Below are 16,762 nucleotides of genomic sequence, written 5' to 3' on the forward strand. Positions count from 1 at the left end.
CACTAACTAACTTACGTACTTTCACGTATATCATTACAAATGACCTGTACTTACAAGTCACTTACTTATCTCTCCAAGCAGATCCACATTCATCCTTCCACTTAGTTCCAAGGGAAACTTTGGAGGAAACTTGGAGCTTATAATGAATTTATGGCTTCAAACATGGAGGAAAGGAAGAACCCGAGAAAACACATTGGCTCAAGGGCAGACTCTTAGGCAGTACCAACCTACATCTAGGTTATCTCATCCTGCCCCATATTATCATTGCCCATACTGCTAGAACTGCCTCCAAGTCAGTTATCAAGCTGCTTCTTTAACCTCTAGGACAGATGGTCTTAAACTTTCTTATGTCATGGACCCCATTGGCAGTTTGGTGAGCCCTCCTCAGAGTAATGTTTCTAAATACATAATTTTATTTTTTTAAAGAAGGGTTATAAAGGAAACAAAATATATTGAAATACAGTTATCAAAAAGTTTTTAAGTTCATATGCCCCAGATTAAGAACTTGTCAAAAAAAAAAGTTAGTATCCATTAGACTGCTCTCTTCCATAAGTTCAAACCAGTTACTCTGAGGGAGTTTTGATGAAATACGTAATCTTCAAGAGTCAAGGCTGATGCAGGGTACGCCTACTCTGATATAGTAGGAGGTTGTTAGCACCATTAGGACACTGGAGCAGGGTAAGACAGGCACATGAAAACGAGACAGAAAGGAAGTGGGAGGGTGATAATGGAAAATGATAACAATTCTGAAAACTTGCCTACAGCTTTTCCCACACAAGGAAAGAGATAGAAGACACTTCCTTCTCTTCTTATTTCTTGTACCAGATGGTACTTGGCTATTAAGACCCAGATCTCAGGCTGATATTATTAGTATATTATTTTTTTCAGTTTAATTTTGAGAGTATATGTATTTTAGGACAAGACCTACCAATCAAATTCTTCCCCCCCCCCATTACCAACATCATTTTTGCGGCAAAATGACTTTTATATATTCAATTTATAAAAAACAAACAAACTTTGGAATGCCAATCATCAATGGATAAATGTTCATAAATAAAATCTACATATAATCTAACATTCCCCAAATGGACAGCCACAATAAGTCCTCATGATGTGGAGGTGATCCTAGGTCCTCAAAAACTGCCTTCCTTAAGTTCAAATCAGTTCTTCTGAGGGAGTTTTGATGAAGAAGAAGTCAGAGTTGAAATACATAATTTTCCAGAAAAGCCAAAGTACCAGGAAGTTTTACCAGGCTAGAAAGGCTTTGAATACAGGTTTGCTGACTATATCTGTTGTCTGATAGATAAGCTAAGTGCCAAGAGGTCTAGAATCATAAGAGTGGCCAAGAGGTGACAACTATTTTGGGCCATAGTGACCCATGAGACAGATGAAAATATGAAATGATCTTTATCTGGGACAGTCAACTTCTAGTTGCATTAAAAAAAGTGACAAAATAGAGGAAAATTGAACAACTACTGTTAAGAATAAATTTTTAGATGACTCCATTAATTAATAATACAACTTAGTGTAAGATTTTTGTTCAATAATAAAAGACATGATAGACTATTAGAGAAAAAATAGTATTAATATTGATAAATTTCTTAAGAATGAAAGAGTAATGCAAAGACATTATAATTAAATGGAATGATAGCTCAAAGATTCTCCTTAGAGAGGTGAATGAAGGAATGAGCAGAGTTGGTTTCTTGGTTCAAAAACAAAAAAAACCTAATTTGTTGGGGCGTTTGGTCACCTTTTCTAGACATGTTATTTGATAGGTAAAAGAATGGAGCACCATGAATATAATCAGAGCTTATGACTTACTATCTTTTGTAAGAGATGAAGAGGTGGAAAATTATATGAGGAATTTGACAAGATCCTTAAAACTAGGTCAACTGTATTTTTTTTTTTTATCATCAGCGAAATCAATACAAAATCAGCCCTGGTAGAAGGCAGGTTGAAAAATATGGGTCAGGATTAACATATGAAAGTGACCAAGTGGGGCAGAGACAACATGGCACAGAAAAGGTAGGGACTCTCCTGAGCTCTCCCAAATCCCCTCCCCCCAAATAACTTTAAATAAGGTCTCAAAATGAATTCTGGAGCAGTAGGACCCATAAAAGGAGGGGGTGAAAAACTTTTCCAGCCCAAGATAACTTAGAAAGTCAGCAGGAAAGTCTGTTACATCTAGGTGGGAGTAGAGTGCAAGCTGCCCCAGCGAATGCCCTAGGGCTGCAGCAAACCTAGAACAGACCCTGGGGGTGACTGAATCAACGGCAGCTGCTGCTGCTTCTGGAACTCTCAGACCAGAGACAGATGGTTAAGGGTCAGACAAATGGTCAGAAGGAAAAAAAATAAAACTAAACTAAAAAGAAAATGACTTCTATGTATATATACATACATCTCTCTGATCCTATACCAGAACTAACAGTAGCTACAGTCTGACTATCAAGATTATATAGAGTTGTGTGCTTAAACTTGAGTTACAACTATGTCAGACTGGCTGTCAATATCAGTGAGCTCTGTATCTGTATCCCAGGAGTCTGTAGCAGGAGTTGTCTCTGGATTTAGTTCTCCTGACCTGTAATAATCCACATGGGATACATCATCTCCAGTGCTCATATCTGGGTTAGAAAATACTCGTATAGCTGGTGCATAGCCTCTTTTCATCAGCCTTTGTTGAGATATTTCCATTCTCTCCACTTGCTCATTAGAAAGTCCATCTAACACTCCTATGAGCAGTAGGTGTTTGCAGTGAATGGTCCTGAGAGGGCTTCTTCCATTCTCTGGCACTGTTTTGTAAACAGAAAGTCTCTCAAACTGGTAATATCCAACTGAACAGGTGAAAACAGTCTTTTTCTTTTCTTCCTCAGACATAGGAATCTGGTAGTTTTCATTTTCTAGGTCCTGATTCCAAATGTAGTTCTACATTTTCAGTTCAATAATTTATTAAATGCCTACTAAGCACTAGGGATGTAAAAAGAGGTAGAGAGTCCATGACCCAAGAGGCATACAATCTAATGAAGGAGAGAACATGCAAATACCTGTCTACAAAGCAAGCTACACACAGACTTATTAGGAAAAAATAATAGAGGGAAGGGACTAGAATTAGGAGGGATTGGGGAAGACTTGGGGATTTTAGTTGGGATTTAAAGATAACTAGGAGGTCCGTAGTTCTACACTGTACTAGAAGAAATAGAATAAATATTTGTGAAAGAGAACAGATATGCCAATATTTCTAGAAAAAAAAAAACAGGTCTCATCTTTAATAACTGTGGAAGACTACAGTTGGACTCAATCATCGCCTGACTCAACATGCCACGTGAAGATGTAGATGTAGCACAGAAGAGGATGAAATAGTCAAAAGTAGTGGAACCTTATGCAACCAAGACATGAGAGTGGGATTGATTCAGATGAACCAATTAGTTTGCTACTGTGACTGGTCAAACTAGAAATAATTGAGGAAACAATGGTTTGAACTTCTGGGCATATCACTTTAAGCAATGCATGCCAATTGCAGAACAAATTGGGACTAGGCTTCCCTAACTTGGCACTGGACCCTGAATACAGGGGAAACAGATTTTTGAGCATTAAAAGAAAACAATTAGCAAGATATAAACCAGGATACAAGATTACATCATCTGATTTCTTATTGGAGGAAAGATTAGTGGCTTTCAGAGTTGGGAGGGAGAGAGTGAACGGATGTAATTTCCTAAAATCAGAAAAAAAGAGGTGTCCACTTCCCCCAAGTATCTGTATTCAATCAAAGGAAAATGGAAACAGTAACTGATTGTCCATTATTGGGTGCTTTCAGATAAGACATATGGGTTGCCAAGATGTATAATTGGGAGAAAACTCCATGCACCAGTCTTTGGACCTGACTGTGTTTCTGGTTGGCATAACCCAGGTTTTAATTAAGGGTCTCTGAGTAGCACATAGAAGTGGTCCAGTTCCCTAACCACACAGGACTGAGTTCAAACAATGCAGTAATTTATTTTTGTGATTTCCATAATTTGAATAAAGTTTTCTCATGAGGCAGAAATTGGACTAGACCCATAATTGAATAGAAAGGGAACTGAGCTAGATGCAGAATTGAGTCACAAGATGGAGTCACTGTGGTTCACCTAATTCCCACAATCCCCTTACTCTTGCTTCAAACTGACATTGCCACTGAGTGGGGGAGATGATTGAAATTTTTCCCATTTCTCTTTCTGGAAATCCAGGATAGAAAAGGGTTGTGCAAAGGATGAAAAGAGAGGGTGGAGTTGTTTCCATATGTTTTTCCCTCCAGCAAAAATCTATCCTCTTGATTCTATTACCAGTCAACTTCAGAGAATTATTTATAATACTTTCCAAATACTTTGGAGGCCAATCAGGAGTTCCCTTTGTCATCCCAGCAAGACTCTATCTGAAATGTTCTAGTCCAGCAAATTGGGTTGACCTCATCACCCCTACTACATGGAGAAAAAAATCTCTGCTGGAGAAACTTAAAGCAATCTACTTTCCAAGAACACTTTGACTGCAAAGCATCAAAAAAGGAGAAAAGATCATGGATAATAAAGCCCAAAATAGCCAACTGAAAAAAGTATCTATAGTTTCTAACATACATGACTGCTTTTTATGTATAAAATTTTTATTAAAGTAGCCCATGCCAACATCAAAAATAGTTTGATGGAAACAAGAATGAAACACATAGGTATTCATGAATAATTTTTTTTACATCAGGGAAAATCTTCATCATTGATCAAGAGATGAAGAGACTACTCAATCTTACTGCATTCATTGTTGTTGATCACAGAAATACATCTTAAAGAAAAAAGACAGCTTTATGACTTCTGCTCAGATAAGTTAGTTCCCAGGTACAGGTCAAGACTGTATAACAGACTAAATATAAATAGGTGGATACAATATGTTTTATACATTTCTTAAAGCCATTTTGTATAACAGAGGACCATTGTTTCACTATAAAGCTCGATACTTTTCCTTCTTTTATATTGAAATGCTTAAATTCATTGGTGATTATTAAGTCCAAAATAAATTTTAGAAAACTCTTACAAGAGTCCAAGAGAGATATAACTCCACAGAAAACTGACAGTTCTAATTGAGGTATAAAACACAGAGATATGGTTCTCAAATGTGTTTGCAAGGTCTTTGAAGAATGTTGTATGCATGAAAGGGGGTTATCAATAAATAATATGGTCCCCTGGTGCTCCTGTTTATGAATGATATGATGCTGATTGCATCACGTATGCTGATGTACTCAGAACACTTATAGGGACCCCTAAGTTCTATCTGGGGTCCTTCAAAAAATATCAGGCTAGCAATCTTCACAGGGAAAACAAAGTGGATGAAGAAAAATATTTTAGGGATGTTTGCTAAGGCATATCTCTTGGAAAGGAATTTTAAATGGACAATGGACCATGTTCTGACTTGAATAAATAAATAGAATTCAAGCTAGATTGCATTTGGGGAATTGTGGGGTGCTTCAATAATACCAAACTACTTCTGGTGGCAACAGTCTAAACTGAATAAGAAACCAAGCTAATTTCTCTCAGTGATGGTTGTGCTTGCAAATCATGCAGCATCATAAACTCAGAAAGAATCAAAATTGCAGCTACCCAATGGAGAATGAAAAGATGCATTAAGTGACAGTAAGTCAGAGCAAATCACTCAAACAACTTGCTAATAAGAAATGAGGCAGAAGGGTGCAGAATGTTGGCTACATCGTCATACATAGTCCACACCTACAGGGTAGTGATAATGTCTCCTAGTTTTATGCTTCACTATATTGACAGGTAGAGGGAGCAGTGAATAGAAACCTGGGCCTGGAGTAAGGAAGCTCTGAGTTCAACTCCTGCCTCAGATCCTTACCTGCTGGAATTCTGGGCAGGTCACTCAACCTAGGTTTGCCTTGGTTTCCTCAACTATAAAATGGGGGAAAGAATAGCAATGTTGTATGTATATAGTATAGTGTGGGGTGGAGAAAGAGGGAGGGAGACTATTCAGAACTTAAAATGTAACAAAAAATAAATTAAATTTTAAAAAAGAAAAAAAAGCGATATACCTTTCTATAAAACACAATTTATAGTAGTTAACATTTATATAGCGCCTACTATATGCTAGACACTGTACTAAGTACTTTATAAATATTATCTCATTTGATCTTTGCAACAACCCTGGGAGGTAGGTGACATTAATAGCTTTCTTTTACAGTTGAAGAAACAGAGAAAGTTAAGTGACTTGCCCAGTGTCACACAGTTAGTGGTAAGTGTGTAAGGCCAGATTTGAACCCAGGTTTTTCTGATTCTAGGCATTCTATCCACTGTGCTGCCTAACTGCTCTAAATACCAATTGTGGAAGAAAATCCTTTCCTTCTCAATCCCAACGGATGCCTTTGATATAGGATACAGATTATCTGAAAATGTTTTGTAGATATTGAAAAGTAGGCACCTAGGGATGGATTTTTTTCTTGACTATCATTTTAAAAATAATATTTCACGCATTATATTTTCCCAGATATTTGGGATTCTTTCCTCTTTTAGATACCTTGAAAATTGATCTATCAGTGACCTCAAAATTTTGTCACCTTGACCATAGATACTATATGCCTTGTCTACACCAGTTACTCTCTCCATCATTGCTGGAACTGATGTTCCATCATCTATAAAATGGAGATTTTTTTAAAAAGTACCAATCTTATAAGGATATTGTGAGTATTAAATGAGGTGTAATATACTTAAATCAGTTGCCAAATGAAGTGATAATGTGAAATCATAGTTCTCGTTACTAGTATTATTGATTTGTTTACTTCTGGTTCTTGAAAGTCAATAATCATTTATTAAGTGCCTACTGTCTACCAGCCACAAGTCAAAACGATAGAAATGGGAAGACAAGAAAACTATTCTTATTCCAATGGACATTTATTACCCCAAATATTTTATTTGTGGAAATAGTATCTACATAGAAAATTTGAAACAAGCCTCTGAATTCATTGATAAAAGGGATGCTCTATGAGGAAACAATGTACTTTTGGATATTGACATCTGCTTTGAAGAACATTTCCTTAAAGATATCCTAGAGTACTAAGAAGTTAAGTGACTTGCCTAGGGTCACACAGCCAGTATGTCTGAGAGGCAGAACTTGAACCTAGGCCTGCCTAATTCTAAGACTGGCTTTCTATCCACAAGACTATGTTGTTTCTTGCCCTATAGAAAATTGAGGATTGAGAAGAATGGGAATCAGCTAGTGTCTTTACAAATATTATCTCATCTGATCCTCTAAAACAAGCCTGGGTGGCAGATAATAATAATAGTGACAATAATAACCATAAGTAATAAATAGCACTTATATAATGCATAAAATGTGTCAGGTACTATGATGTTATTTGTAATTATCCTATCATTTAATCCTAATTAAAAACCCTGAGAAGTTGATACTATTATTATCTCAATTTTATAGTTGAGAAAATTGAGGCAAACAGATGTGAGGTGACTTTCCCAGGGTCACACAGTTAGTAAGTGTTTGAAACTGAATTTGAACTCAGGTCTTCCTCCCTCTAGTTCAACACTCTATACGCTATACTCTCTAGCTGCCATAAAAAGTTAAATACAGATCAACATCCAGGGGAAGGGCATTAGCATCTGGGTAAATCAGGAAAGACTTCCTAGGGCAGATAACATTTAAGCTGGACTTTGAAGGAGGTTAAGAATTCTAGGAGGTAAGGTAGCCTAGAGATGGGGGACATCCCCACTTCTCCAAGCCAAAGAGAGGAGAAGCAGTCCTGTATAAGTGAATGGTAAATTCAATGAATGTGCAATATGAGTCAATATGAAAGACTTTATGATTCAAATACTGACTTCACTAGAGATGAGAGAACCTCTGGAGTTACTTGAACAGGGTAGTGATATGGCTGGATGTATACTTTAGGAAAATAAATATGATAATAAGGTGGAATATAGAAATGAGGGAGACAAATTACAAGAGCGTTGCAGTTATCCAGGCAAATGATAATGAGAGTCTCAACTTCAGTGTCTTTATGAGTAGGGAGAAGAGAGAGAATTGGAGATAAATTGTAAAGACAGAAGCAATAAGACCTGTCAGCTAATAGGATGGGAGAGACTGGGAAGAGACAACAATGACTTGGAGTCTGTGAACCTTGGTGACTAAAAGCATCATGGCGCCCTGAGCAGACATCAATGAATTAAGAACAGGTGATGCTTTTCTCATATCACACATTAAAAAGACACTATAACAATCCATATGTGAAATACATGAAGAAAGTATTTGGTTAGTGGAATTTCAATATGTTATTTGATTTTTTTTTGGTTTCTTGTCCTTCCATTTTTATCCTTAAATGCTCATAGGATGAGTTTATTTAGTTAGGGATCTCACCAAGCTTTTTATAAATTTTCTGTATATCTTTCCCCACAGTTTCTCATTCTTCTATGAAGCAATAATGCTTAAAATCTTTTGCCATTCTCTTCCATAAGATTTTGCAGACAAGTTTATGTTCTAACCCAACATTACATTGGATGGACATGTCTCTTTGTTTGGCAAGAAGATGTTGCCTGGTTTAAAGTAGATTGTAGGTGCTTTCAGCCTTTGCATTGTGACACTGATTGGCCTTAGTTAAATTTCCTTACTGTAATGATTGTCATTGTCTGTCTGATATATTTCCAACTATTTTTCATGTTAATAGCTAGTTAAATGGATTAATTTGGAATTAGTTTAATTATATGCCTTATTTTTATTCTTTCCTTTAATTTGGCAATGCATTTAATCTTTGTTCTAACAAGCCCATAATCTGGCTGTATTTATAAACATTAGTTATACTTCGAGAATTCAGGCTGGAGCCCCATCTCTTCTTTCTCTATATTTTTTTGAATAGTTACTTCCTCAGCTCCCATGGGTTCAATTATCATCTCAGATCAAATAATTCCCATATCTCTATATTCAGACATAACCTCACTCCTCACCTCCAATCTTTCATCCCCAGTGGCCTTTAGCATATATTAAATTAGAGATTCTGTTGGCATTTCAGATTCAACACATCTAAAACAGAACTAAACAGAACTCCTCATTATCTTCCTCTCCAAACCCTCTTCTCTTCCAAATTTCTCCGTTTTTTGAGCACACTCCCATTCATCCAGTCTCCCAGGGCTATCACCTCAGTGTTATCCTGAACTATTTTTTCACATTCATTCCATATAATCAATCAGTGGCTGAGTCAAGACACTTCTGCCTTCACAACATCTCTCCTGTTTATGCTCTTGTCTACACTTATATAACTAGACTCTGCTACTGTCTCCCGTTTTTGTCTCACGTTTCCTTACCCCAAAGTACTTTCCTAAAGTACAAGTCTGATCACACCACTTTTGCAGCAACAAATGCCAGTGACTCTCTTCTGATAAATGCTTTGTTTGGCATTTAAGACCACTTCAGACCACAACCCTTCCTATTTTTTTGGTCTTATTCCATTTTGTTCCCCTTCACCTACTGTAAGATTCTGTATAACCTGGAACAACCTTCTCACTATTACTTACCCACCATATTTTTCATGACTCTATAAGTCTAGCTTTGCAGACCTTCTCAAAGCATATTTAGATTTAATCTGGAGATTTTTTTTCAAGTTCTTCATGGATTCATTTTATAACTTCAGATTTTGTTTTCATTTTATATTATCTATATTTCCCAAAATGTTGTTCCCCAGAGAACCCACTCTTATAACAAAGAATTTAAAAATACAAAAAAATAGCTCCAGAAAACTAACCAACATCATCATTTCATGAATCATTTCACACTCATTTTTGTCCACCTGTGCAGAGGGGAGAGAGGCACCTTTACATATCTTTACTTTGGGACCAAGTCTGTTATCAAAATTGCATAGCATTCTGATTACTTTATTTTATTGTTCTTTTTTTTATTTGCATTGTTGTAATCAGTATTCATTGTTTTCCTGTTACTACTTACTTAACCCTGCATCAATTTACAGGTTAAATCTTCCTTTGCTTCTCTCTATTGATTAGATGCATTACATAAGACAACATGGTAATATTCGATTAATTCATCTAACATAATTTCTTCAGCTATCCTCCAAATGATGATCATCTCTTTTTTCTAGTTCTTTGTTACTTCAAAGAATACCACTATAAACATTTTGGCATATGTGGGACATATCTTTTTTCATTAACCTTCTTAGAATATACATCTACTAGTGGTGTATTTAGGTCAATGGGCTACTGCACTTTAGTGAAATTTTTTGCATAATTTCAAAGTGCTTTCCAGAATAGTTGGGTTATTTCATAGATCCACTAACAATGAGTCAAGTAACTGGCAGGGAAAATGCCCAATAAAGGGAAAAAGGAATAAGATAATGGAAGGTTACTTTCTTGGTGAGCATGTATTTCTTTCCATCTTTTTGGGTGAGGAGAAACAAAGCATACCATCGGAGGAAGACTTAAACGTCAAGGCTTCTGCATCCAAAACCTCCAAAATAAATATGCAACAGTCTCAGTCTATAGAAGACCTCAAAAAGGATTTTGAAAATCAAGTAAAAAAAAACAATAAAATTGATAAACCTTTGGTCAATTTGATTAAAAAAAGAAAGAAGAAAACCAAATTACCAATATCAAAAATGAAAGGAGTGAACTCACCTCCAATAAGTAGGAAATTAAAAGAATAATTCAAAATTAATTTGTCTAACTTCATGACCATAAATTGAACAATCTAAATGAGATGGATGTTTATTTTAAAAAATATATACTGCTTAGATTAATAGAAGAGGAATTTGAATATTTAAATAACCCCACCTCAGAAAAAGAAACTGAACAAGCCATCAACGAACTCCCTAGGAAAAAATCTCCAGGGCCAGATGGATTTACAAATGAATTCTATCAAACATTTAAAGAACAACTAATTTCAACACTATATAGACTATTTGAGAAAATTGGGGAAGAAGGAGTCCTCCCACATTCTTTTTATGATACAAAAATGGTTCTGATACCTAAACTAGGAAGAGATGAAACAGGGAAAGAAAATTATAGACCAATTTCTCTAATGGATATAGATGCAAAAATTTTAAATAAGATTTTAGCAGAAAGAATACAGCAACTTATCACAAGGATAATACACTATGATCAGGTAGGATTCATACCAGGAATGCAGAGTACTATTAGCATTACTGATCATATCAACAACAAATCTAACAAAAAACACATGATTATCTCAATAGATGCAGAAAAAGCTTTTGACAAAATACAACACCTATTTCTATTAAAAACACTTGAGAGCATAGGAATAAATGGAACTTTCCATAAAATAATAAGCAGTATCTACCTAAAACCTTCAGCAAGCATTATATGCAACAGAGATAAGCTAGACGCATTCCCAATAAGATCAGGGGTGAAACAAGGATGTTCATTATCACCATTATTATTCAATATGGTACTAGAAATATTAGCTGTAGCAATAACAGAAGAAAAAGAAATTGAAGGAATTAGAATACGCAAAGAAGAAACTAAATTATCACTCTTTGCAGATGATATGGTGACATACTTAGAGAATTCCAAAGAATTAAGTAAAATTATACTGGAAATAACAAAACTAAAAGAATGAAAAATTGAAGATAACGTGAAATATCTCATTGGAAAAACAACTGACCTGGAAAATAGATTTAGGAGAGATGACTTAAAAATTATGGCACTACCTGAAAGCCATGATCAAAATAAGAGCCTAGACATCATCTTTAATGAATTTATCAAGGAAAGTTGCCTTGATATTCTGGAACCAGAGGGCAATATAAATATTGAAAGACTTCACTGATAGCCTCCTGAAAGAGTCCAAAAAGAAAAACTCCTGGGAATATTGTAGCCAAATTCCAGAATGCCCAGGTCAAGGAGAAAATATTGCAAGCAGCCAGAAAGAAACAATTCGAGTATTGTGGAAATGCAATCATGATAAAACAGAATCTGCCAGTTTCTACATTAAGGGATTGAAGGGCTTGGAATATGATATTCCAGAAGTCAAAGGAATTAGTATTAAAACCAAGAATTCCCTATCCTGCAAAACTGAGTATAATACTTCAAGGGAAAAAATGGTCATTCAATGACATAAAAGATTTTCAATCATTCTTGATGAAAAGAACAGAGCTGAATAGAAAATTTGACTTTCAAACACAAGAATCAAGAGAAGCATGAAAAAGTAAACAGGAAAAAGATATCATAAAGGACTTATTAAAGTTAAACTTTTTACATTCCTACATGAAAGGATAATATTTGTAACTTGAAATTTTTCTTAGTATGTGGGTAATTGGAGGTTATATGGTAGTTATTGTGGAACACTGAAAATAAATTAAAAAGAGAAAATCAAGTAAGAGAGGTGGAGGAAAAATTGGGAAGAGAAGTGAGAGTGATGCAAGAACATCATGAAAAGTCAGTCAACAACTTGCTAAAGGAGAGACAAAAAATGCTGAAGAAATTAACACCTTTAAAAATAGACTGACTCAAATGGCAAAAGAGGCCCAAAAAGTCAAGGAGAAGAATGCTTTAAAGAGCAAAATCAGCCAAATGGAAAAGGAGCTTCAAAATCTCCCTGAAGAAAATAGTTCTTTAAAAATTAGAATGGAGCAGATTGTCGAAAAATATAAATAAATAAATAATTTGAAAAACTTTCATTTTTTTATTTAATAAAAATACTTGTAAGTGTTGGTATAAAGGAATTTTTGCTTAAATTGATAAAAAAGCATTTATCTGAATGCATCTGCGAGTGTTATTTGTAATGGGGATAAAACTAGAAGACTTCCCAGTACATTATTCTATAATGTATTGGAAATCCTAGCAGTAGCAATAAGAAGAAAAAGAAGTAGAATGAGTCAGAATGTAGAATGAGACTAATAGAACTATCTCTTTTTGCAGATGATATGATGATATATTTGGAAAATCTCAAAGCCTCAAATAAAAAGTTTGACGAAACAATTAATATTTTTAATAAAATAGTGGGATGTAAAGTAAATCCATATAAATCATCAGCATTTCTGTGTATCATAAACAAAACTCTGCCAGAAGAAATAGTAAAAAGTACCTCATGTAAAATAATTCTAGATGGTATAAAATGCCTGAGAGTACACCTGGCAAAAACAAACCCAAGAACTATATAAATGAAATTATTTTAAAAACTTTTATTCAAATAAATCAGATTTAAGTAATTGAAAAAAATATTGTTTATGGCTAGCCATAGCCAAATAAATATGCAAATTTTACCTAAACTAAATTATATATTCGATACCATCCCAATTAAACTGCCATTGAATTAGAATTAGAAAAAAAAAACAATAACATAAATCATTTGGAGAACAAAAAGTCAAGAATATCAAAGAAATTACTGAAAAATGTAAAGGAAGGAGGTTTTGCAGTAAGAGATCTTAAATTATATTATAAGGTAATAAGTATCAAAACTATCTGGTACTTGGTAAGAAACAGATAAATGGAACAGAGTAGACATACAATTTATAGCAGCAAATAAATTAATAGCCTTGTATTTGTCAAGTTTCAAACCTCAAAATTTTGGAATTATAATTCATTACTTGCTAAAAAATAATTGTTAGGAAAACTGGAAAGCAATATGGCAAAAACTGGACATACAGCAATATCTTACACCATTTACCAAGATAAGGTCAAAAGAGATACTTGACCTAGAAATAGAGATGTTACAAGAAAATTAGAAGAAAATGAAACATATTACCTATCAGACTAATAGATGGGTGAGCAATTTATGAATATCCAAGAGATAGAGAGAAAAGTAAGGCAAAATGGATAATTTAGATTATATCAAATTTAAGAGATTTTGTAAAAATACAACAAATGTAGCCACGATCAGAAGAAAAGTAGAAATTTTGGGGAAATGTATAGACAGTTTCTCATATAAAGATCTCATATCTCAAATATATGAAGAAGTTTGTCAATTTATAGGACTTCAAGTCATTCCCCAATTGATAAATGGTCAAAGGATATGAACAGGCAGCTTTCCAATGAAGAAATCAAAACAATTTACAGTGGTATGAAAAAAATGCTCTAAATCATTATTGATTACAGAAATGCAAACTAAAATAACCTTGAAATATCATTTTATACCTATTAGATGGGCTAAAATGACTTAAGGGGAAATTGACAGATTATGAAGGGGATGTGGAAATAAATGGAACACTAATTCATTGTCGATGGAATTGTGAACTGGTTTAATCATTTTGGAGAACAGTATGGAATTATGTTCAAAGAGTTATTATACTGCCTGTATCCTTTGACACAGAAATACCACTGCTAGGTCTATTTCCAAAGGTGATTAGGGGAAAAAAAGAAAAGAAAAGAACCTCTATGTTCTAAAATGTTTATAGCAGCTCTCTTTGTGGTGGCAAAGAACTGTAAATTTGAGGTATGCCTGTCCATTAGGGAATTACTGAACATGGTATATGATTGTAATGGAATACTCTTGTGCTATAAAAAATTATGATCTCAATAATCTTAGGGAAAAAACATGGAAAGACTTGCACAAAAAAAATGAAGAGTGAAGTGAGCAGAACCAAGAGAATGTTGTATATAGCAATGACAATATATTTTTAAGTATGATTTTAAGTGAATGTCTTCCCAACTATTATAAACATCCAAATTAACTATAAACGAAATATGAAGAAAGACACTGTCTGCATCCAGAGAAAGAAATGATAAATAGAAGAACACATAGAGTAATTTTACATAGGTATACCTATTTGTGCCTAATGGTAACCATCTCTAGAGAGGAAGAGGGAGTGAAGAAAAAAGAAAGGAAGTAAATTTACAGTATAACTTTCTTCTATGTTTAAAAGGAATAGCAAGTTGTACACATAGTGAATTGCAGTTTCATGTACAATCATCTTTTTCATTGTACTAAGTTATGGAAATGCTTGTTTTATTCCATAATTTTAAAAAAGAGTGGGAAAGAGAATATCATCACAACTACCTGGCATTGGGAAAAATACAGAAAGGTTAATCAATGGAATAGGCTAGACAAAGTAGAATTAGCAACAATGGAACTCAATAACCCAGTTTTCATTAAATTAGAAAATAAAAATTACTTAGGCAAAATTCTTTAATAAAAAAAAAAACTACTAATAAAACCAAAAAGTAGAAAGGCAGAAACTAAAGTAAGACCAATGACTTATATTATATTTGACAATAAATTGTTAATGGTTCCATGACCTTAAAGATCATGCTATTAAAAAAGAAGAGAAGGAGATAATCTATGTTGCATAGGTATAGAAGCCATTACAAAAGATAAAATTACTTAGACTACATGAAACTGAAAAGATTCTTCACACACAAAATTAACAAACCTTGGAAAATAAAGGAAATAGTTGAATGGGGGAAAATGCTTCCATCAAATTTCTCTGATAAGGATTTGGTATCCAAAATATATATACAATTAAAATATATAAATAAGGGCCATTCTCCAACAGAAAATTGTTCAAAGAATATTAACAAATGGTTCTCAAGAAAAAGAATTTCAACGTGTTAATAATCATGAAAGAATTGTGCAAATATCTAATCACAAAAGGAATGAAAATTAAAACAAGTCTAAGATTTCATCTCACAATCTACAAATTGGAAAAAGATAAGAAAAATAGGAATACTCAGTGTTGCATGAATTGTGGGAAAATAAGCACACTAGTCAATGCAACCATTTTGGAAAGTGATTTGGAATTATGCAAATAAAATGACTAAAGTGTCCATATCCTCTAAGGCAGAGATTCCAGACTAAACTTAGACCCCAGGCAGGCCATTGCTTAAAAGAAAGTCCTTATGTATTTATAGTAGCACTGTTTGCGACAGCAAAGAATTGAAAACAAAGTAGATACTTATCAACTAGAGAACAAATTGTGATACACAAATGGAATATGATTGTGCTGTAAGAAATGACAAATGTGACATATACAAAGAAACTTGGAAAGATTTTAAAGAAATGATTCAGAATGAAGTAAGCAGAGCCAAGAAAACAAAATAAACAATGCTTTATAATTAAAAAGAACAACTATACAAAAATCAAAAGTCAACGTTTCAAAATTAGAAAGAATAATCATAGTCCTCTCAAAGAAATGAGAAGATACTTAAATCCTGTCTCTTTGTGGAAGTGAGAGGTTTACAAATGTCATCATTCACACATATTTTCAGAGTTTTTTGTTGTATTGAACATTAATGCTGATTTTTTTCTTCTTTTTATTTTTTGCCTAAAATTTATTATATTTATATCATATGGCTCTAATGTAAAGGAAGGGGAAAGATACTAGGGGGTTTTAGGGTGATGTTTAAAAAAAGACAATAAAATATGCATAGTCAGACTCATCTTCTTTGTAAAACTCCTCTATTAATAAAATGGCTTCCTGTTTCCTATTGAGTAAAGTACAACCTTCTTTTCCTGACATTTAAGGCATTCCACCACTTTAACTTTACACTTTGCCAATTTATAATCTTAATATGATGCTTATAATATGAGCCTTAGCTCACATTATACTCTTCCATATACTGTATGGTCAAACCAGACCACTTTCTTCTCTGATCTATTTTTATTCTTTTTTCATACTATTCTCTACAAATTATGGTCCTCATTTACCTTATATACCTCCGTAGTGTTTGTTGGTTAAATTTTATCCAGACTTTAATGAAGAATCTGATTTATGAAACCTTCCAAGATTCCTCTAATTAGTGATGACCTTTTCCCCCTTCAGACCTCATATAGCACT

The sequence above is a fragment of the Notamacropus eugenii genome, chromosome 7 (genome assembly GCF_028372415.1).
Source record: "Notamacropus eugenii isolate mMacEug1 chromosome 7, mMacEug1.pri_v2, whole genome shotgun sequence".
NCBI classification, from domain to species: Eukaryota; Metazoa; Chordata; class Mammalia; order Diprotodontia; family Macropodidae; genus Notamacropus; species Notamacropus eugenii.